Genomic DNA, 7,858 nt, shown 5'->3' with positions numbered 1-7,858 from the left:
TTTCCAAAATGGGGTCACTATTGGGGGATTCCTACTGTTTTGGCACCTCAACACCTCTTCAAACCTGGCATGCTGCCTAAAATATATTCTAATAAAAAAGAGGCCTCAAAATGCACTAGGTGCTTCTTTGCTTCTAGGGCTTGTGTTTTAGTCCACGAGCGCAGTAGGGCCACATGTGGGACATTTCTAAAAACTGCAGAATCTGGACAATACATATTTAGTAGTGTTTCTCTGGTAAAACCTTCTGTGTTACAGAAAAAAAAATGAATAAAATTGAAATTCAGCAAGAAAAATGAAATTTGCAAATTTCACCTCCACTTTGCTTTAATTCCTGTGAAATGCCTGAAGGGTTAAAAAACTTTCTAAATGCTGTTTTGAATACTTTGAGGGGTCTAGTTTTTAAAATGGGGTGTTTTATCAGGGTTTCTATTACATAGGCCCCACAAAGCCACTTCAGAACTCAAGAGGTACCTTAAAAAAAAGACTTTTGAAAGTTTCTTAAAAATATGAGAAATTGCTGTTTATGTTCTAAGCCTTGTAACGTCCAAGAAAAATAAAATAATGTTCAAAAAACGATGCCAATCTAAAGTAGACATATGGGAAATGTGAACTAGTAACTATTTTGGGTGGTATAACCGTCTGTTTTACAAGCAGATGCATTTCAATTCAGAAAAATGCAATTTTTTCAAAATTTTCTCTAAATTTTGCCATTTTTCACCAATAAACACTGAATATATCGACCAAATTTTACCACGAACATGAAGCCCAATGTGTCACGAGAAAACAATCTCAGAATCGCTTGGGTAGGTTTAAGCATTCCGACGTTATTACCACATAAAGTGAAATATGTCAGATTTGAAAAATGGGCTCTGATCCTTAGGGCCAAAACTAGGCTGCGTCCTTAAGGGGTTAATTAATCTTATATATAATATATACATAATATAGTATATTTTTCTATATTATTTTTTTATTTACTTTTTCCTTTTGCTGTATATTGTATTGTTTAATGCACTGACCTTTTGTAAAGGATCTGCCAGACATAGCTTCTGTGTCGACGCCCGTGGTTAATCAGTCTGCATCTGTTCCTATGTCTGATAGAGTGACTCGATCTGCTACCACTCAGGCTGGTAGGCTGAGGAGTTGGAGAACCTATCACGGCCTGGCCAGACGGTTCTAGCTCCCGCCCTCGGTCTATTTATACCTTCATTTGCTGCTTGTCCTTTGCCTGTAATTCTCTCTTGTTTCCTGGCTCTGCTGTTCCTGCTAATACTACTGACCTCTGCTTCATTTTGACCCTGGCTTTACTGACTACGCTCCTGCTCTGCGTTTGGTACCTCGTACACTCCTGGTTTGACTCGGCTCGTTCACTACTCTTGTTGCCCACGGTGTTGCCGTGGGCAACTGCCCCATTTCCCTTAGCTTCTGTGTACCCTTGTCTGTTTGTCTGTCGTGCACATACTGAGCGTAGGGACCGTCGCCCAGTTGTACGCCATCGCCTAGGATGGGCCATGAGAGTAGGCAGGGACTGAGTGGCGGGTAGATTAGCGCTCACCTGTCTGTCTCCCTACCCCGACATTACACCTTTCTTATACTTTTTTTTTTGTAGCTTCAAGTAACTCTTCTGATTCTGTAAATACCGAATGCATGTATTCAGCGTTTGTACCGCTGCATTGTTCATATAATTATCAGGTTTTCAGGTTAACAAGTCAGGTTATTTTGAATATTAGCAAAAAACATAATTAGTAGAACGACTTTATACTTTTCAGTGAGACTAGATATAGGTGGGCAATGATCCTCTAAGCTTTTGTAGCTGGTGATCAGGGAAGTTAAGGGCCTCAGCACTGTTGCCTTTAAACCGGGTGATCCGGAACAGAACCAGATAAAAATTGGCATATAGTGCACAAATTATTAGCCTTACAGCAGCCAAATACACAGTGCTACACATCAGATAATTTTAAAGGGCATCCAGTTAAATATGACATACAACATCCCGATAAAATAATAGCATCCCACAGAATTTCTAATCCCCCTGACAATCCAAAACATAGGGTAAGGAAGAGATTAATACTAACATCCATGGGAACCTAGTGGTGTGAAGGAGTTAATACCAACTTTCTTGGTGGTCTGAGGTAGTGGAGAGGGTTATGACAGCTTCCCTGGTGATCTAGGGTAGTTAAATAGCAAATTCCACACCCCCTGGTTGTCTTGGGTAGTGGAGAAGTTAATGTCAATTACCCTGGTTATCTAGAGTTAAGGATAATGCTAGGGTTCCTGGTGGTGTAGCAAAGTGAAGCAGCTAATTCCGTCTTCCCTTTTGGTCACAGGTAGTAAAGAGGTTAATGACAGGTTCCCCGGTGGTCTAGGGTAGTTAAACAGCTAATTTCAGCTTCCCAGATTTGCTTGGGTAGTGGAGAAGTTAATGCCAATTATCCTGGTGGTCTAGAGTAGAGGATAATGATAGGGTTCCCGGTGGTCAAGAGTAGAGGACAATGCTAGTGTTCCTGGTGATGTAGAGTAGAGGATAATGCTAGCGTTCCTAGTAGTCTAGAGTAGAGGATAATGCTAGTGTTCCCGGTGGTCTACAGTAGAGGATAATGCTAGAGTTGCTGGTGGTCTAGAGTAGAGGATAATGCTAGTGTTCCCGGTGGTCTAGAGTAGAGGATAATGCTAGTGTTCCTGGTGGTATAGAGTAGAGGATAATGCTAGTGTTCTCGGTGGTCTAGAGTAGGGGATAATGCTAGTATTCCTGGTGGTGTAGAGCATAATGCTAGTGTTCCTGGTGGTCTAGAGTAGAGGACAATGGTAATGTTCCTGGTGGTGTAGAGTAGAGGATAATGCTAGTGTTCCTGGTGGTCTAGGGTAGAGGATAATGCTAGTGTTCCTGGTAGTCTAGAGTAGAGGATATTGCTAGTGTTCCTGGTGGTCTAGAGTAGAGGATAATGCTAGTGTTCCCGGTGGTCTACAATAGGGGATAATGGTAGAGTTCCTGATGGTCTAGAGTAGAGGATAATGCTAGTGTTCTCAGTGGTCTAGAGTAGAGGATAATGCTAGTGTTCCTGGTGGTGTAAAGTAGAGGATAATGCTAGTGTTCCTGATGGTCTAGAGTAGAGGATAATGCTAGTGTTCTCCGTGGTCTAGAGTAGAGGATAATGCTAGCGTTCCTGGTGGTGTAAAGTAGAGGATAATGCTAGTGTTCCCGGTGGTCTAGAGTACAGGATAATGCTAATGTTCCTGGTAGTCTAGAGCATTGGATAATGCTAGTGTTCCCGTTGGTCTGGAGTAGAGGATAATGCTAGTGTTCAAAGTGGTGTAGAATAGAGGATAATGCTAGTGTTCCTGGTGGTCTAGAGTAGAGCATAATGTTAGTGTTCCCGGTGGTTTGGAGTAGAGGATAATGCTAGTGTTCTCGGTGGTCTAGAGTAGAGGATAATGTTAATGTTCCCGGTGGTCTAGAGTAGAGGATAATGCTAGTGTACCTGGTGGTCTAGAGTAGAGGATAATGCTAGTTTTCCCGGTGGTGTAGAGTAGAGGATAATGCTAGTGTTCCTGGTGGTCTAGAGTAGAGGATAATGCTAGCGTTCCTGGTGGTCTAGAGTAGAGGATAATGCTAGTGTTCATGGTTTTCTAGCATAGTGAAGCAGCTAGTTTTGGCTTCCCTGTTGGTCACGGGTAGTGGAGAGGTTAATGTCCGCTTCTTTAGTGGTCTGGGGGTTAGTATGTGGTTTTAGATTATTACTCACTTCCCCATGCTTCAGCAATAAGAGAGAAGGGAGCATTTTGAAGCTGGATTACTAGTACTGTATGCCACGCAGCTTATCTGGAGCAGTATCAATTGTGTTTGTATAAGACTTTGTTTTACTCCATGGTAGAAAATCTGGCACCTATTTATATAAATTTTGTACACTATTTTATAAATCTGTCACATTTAGAAGACATGTTAATAAATATAGCATGTATCAAGTACTGTATTTTTCAGTACTTTTCCTGTTTGAGGCCATTGAAGAGTAAAGCCAGTGGAAATGTTTGGCCTCTTAGGCCCAGTTCACACAGTTTTTTGACAGGCAGAAAAAAAAAATCTGATTTTGAATGGCCATTTTTTTCTCACATTTTTTGTTTTTCCCCCGCGGTCGAATCTAATGCAAAAAAACGCAGCAGTTTTTTTCTGACTTGATTTCAATGCGAGGTCACAAGCAGAAACCGCTTGAAGAAAGAGAATGCCGCTTTTTTTTCCTCGAGCTACCAAAAGCCGCCCGGGGAAAAAACGCCTCTACCTCCCATTGCAATCAATGGAAAGCGTACTTGCTCAGTTGTTTCTGTAACTCCCATAGAACAGAATGGAGAGAGCCGCGCACCTGCGCAGCCCCCTCTAAAAATCACGCATTGTGTCCAACCTGGAACCCACAGTACATTCTGTACGTAGTGGTGCAGTTTTTCGAATGGAATATCCGCTGCGGAAGAAAGCTGTTCATACTTACCCCCTCCCTCCTTTGACGTCCACATTGGCCTCCCTGAATGACATTGCAGGCCATATGACGCTGCAGCCTCTGATTGGCTGCAGTGGTCACATTATATGCAACGCCATCCCAGTAGGAAAGACTGCAGGATAACGGAGGGCGTTCTGGGTAAGTATGATTTTTTTCCCGTAGTTGCGATTTTTGTGGCGTAAGCGCTGCAAATATGCCACAAAAGCCGCAACACTTGGCTTTCTGTTGCATGTTTTGCATCCCCATTGAATTCAATAAGGAAAACCCGCAATGGAAAATCAACAAAAACGCAGTATAAATTGACATGCCGCGTAATTAAACTCTGAACCGCAGGTCATTTTATTAACGTTTATGCTGCGGTTTTTTTCTGCAGCTTGGGCATGAGATTTTCTGCAGAATTTACTCACGGAATTCCATTCCAGAAATTCCGCAGCTTTTACGGTACGTGGGAACCCGGCGTTAATTGAGAATTTAAGGAGTGAGTGTGATGGAATCCCTGTCTATTATTTTGCTCTCAGGTAAGTCATCAGCAGGGGTAAATGCATTTTTTTTTTTTTAACATCGTGCCTTCCAGTGCATTGGTGCCCACAACAGGGATGGTGAAATGCTCCTCCTTCCCTCCGCACCCCTGACTATATTCCCTGTAGTACAGTGGCGTAGCTATAGGGGTCGCAGCGGTCGCACTTGTGACCAGGCCCCTAAGCCATACAGCACGCTTCCTAAAGAAATCTTCTGTGCCAAGCCGGCACTTCCTGGTTACGGTCACATGGTACACTTAGTGTACCATGTGACCGTGTTGTAACGTGACACGGCTTCCAGACAGTAGAATGGAAGAGTCGGTGCGGAGGACTCCAGGTAAGCTGCAGTCCGGAATGTAATGTCTTGTGTTGTAATGTCTTGTAATGTATTGTGTTGTATTGTGCTGTTTGCGGTGGAGAGGGGGGGGGGGCGTTAAATCACAGCCCCCCCTCCTTTCTTCACCGCAAACTGCACAATCCAACACAATACAGTATAGTACACATGAGTGTATGAGAGCGGGGCTGCGGCTGTGTAATACAGTCACTGCCCCGCTCCTGAGTCCTGACGGGGTCAGGATTATACGATGCGGTCGGCGCTGCACTAATGATCTGTGGCACTGAAGACAGAACATGGCGGGCACGCTACAAAACACCCCCATGTTCTGTCTTCAGTGCCTGAACCGCCACTCATTAGTGCAGCGTCGGCCGCATCTCCTCATGCTGACCGCAAGCGCACTTCATTTCAGGAGCAGGGCAATGGCTGTATTACACAGCCGCAGCCCCGCTCTATAACAGCGGAGATCAGAGAAACTTCTCATCTCCACTGCTGTTCTCCTGAATGCTGCGATCACAGCGGACTGCAGCATTCAGGCGAAAATCAGAAGGGGGATGCCCCTGGATCGTGTCACAGGGAATTCCTGTGACGCGATCGAGGGCCATACCATATATGGGCAGACACCCCAGGGTCCATTGAAGGACCTCAGGGCCGTCTTACTATATTTCTTGTTGTTAGGGCATACTTGGGTATGTCCTAACAACTGCCTGTGTGCTATCCGTCCACAGGCTAATGTACTGGCATATATCTGATATATGTCAGTACATTAAAGTTTAAAAATAAAGTAAAAACAAAGTAATGTTAAATAAAAAAAATACACATACAACTTTTTTACAATAAACATTAAAATAAGTCTCAATACATAAAACATACACATAATCAGTATTGGCGCGGCCGTAATAACCTGCACAACATTTTTTTTGCATCATTTATGATGTGTACGCTGTAAAAAAATAAAATAAAAACTGCTTTCTATCACTTATTGTGGGGCATGAAGTGCGATGATAAATTTAACCTCCATGTTCCTCACATTCAGGGCTCATTTACACGAGCGTGTTATACGTCCGTGCGACGCGCGTGATTTTCACGCGTGTCGCAGGGACCTATATTAGTCTATGGGGCCGTGCAGACTGTCTGTGAGTTTCACGCAGCGTGTGTCCGCTGTGTGAAACGCACGACATGTCCTATATTTGTGAGCTGTTCGCGCATCACGCACCCATTGAAGTCAATGGGTGCGTGAAAACCACGCATGTCACACGGAATTACTTCCATGGGACAAGCGTGATTCGCGCTACAGCTGTTAAACTCTGAATGTAAACAGAAAAGCACCACGTGCTTTTCTGTTTACAAACATCCAAACCGAGTGTCATTATGATGACGGCTGCGAGAAAATCTCGCAGCCGCGCATCATACGCTGATGACACATGGAGTTGTCAAGTGCCTTTTGCGCACGCAAAACGCCGCAATTTTTGTGTGCGCAAAACGCACACACTCGTGTAAACCCGGCCTAACAGTAATTAACCCCATCATGTACCTTACACATTAACCCATTATGACTGAGAAACATGATGGGGTTAATTACTATTAATGTGAGGCACGGGGAGGTTAAATTCATCACACCTCGCGCCTCACATTAGAAAACGAAAGAACTTTTTTTTTTTTATTACTGTTCACAAAGTAAACGAAGTATCGGTATCCAAGTCCAAATTTTGGTATGGTGACATCCCTACACTGTGGGTTGCGTCCCCTGGGGGTTCGCGTGAAGACCTCCGGGAGGTCGCGAGTCACTCCCCGAGGTCCCGGTTCCATTCGATGCTGACGTCTCCTTGATCCAGCATTCCCTGTGCCCTGAGCGGCTCGACGCAGGCAGGCGGGATGTAGCAACATCATCGCGCCTGTCTGCGCCGAGTCAATCATACTACACACCGAAGGAGGCGAAGGATCCTCCACCCGACGTGGGAACGGGGATAGGTAAGTAATTATGCTATTTTTCTATTATGCACATATGGGGGCATTATACTGTATGGGGGGCTGATAAGATGGGGGCATTATACTGTATGGGGAGCACTATACGGTATGGGGCTGTTATGGGGGGGCATTATACGTTATGGGTCATTATACTGTGTGGGGGCATTATACTATGGGGCTGTTGGGCAAGGCATCTGGGCATAGGCGCGCGCAGGGGTCTGATGATGATGATGGTGGTGTTGGGGAGTGGTAGTGGGGCCCAAGCTGAATTCTTGGGCCCCACTACCACTCCCCAACACCACCATTCTTGCACCCGGGCCCATGAGCCTTTAGCTACGCCCCTGCTGTAGTACATTACACATTTTACATAGAGGTGAGTGATAGTATTCATGTAATATCCCTGGGGGTCTAGAGTGTCTTACCAGTTAACCTTGTATGATCACCTAGTATGATCTCTGCTTGCTGTTAGGGAACAGAAATATTCGTAAATTAATAATTACAAACCAAATCCTACTTTTACACAGCTGCAGTTTGTTACAGTGTATCAGTGTAGG

This window comes from Rhinoderma darwinii, chromosome 2 (genome assembly GCF_050947455.1).
Source record: "Rhinoderma darwinii isolate aRhiDar2 chromosome 2, aRhiDar2.hap1, whole genome shotgun sequence".
Taxonomy (NCBI): Eukaryota; Metazoa; Chordata; class Amphibia; order Anura; family Rhinodermatidae; genus Rhinoderma; species Rhinoderma darwinii.
The sequence above is the reverse complement of the archived record's forward strand: the minus strand, read 5'-3'. Positions refer to the sequence as shown.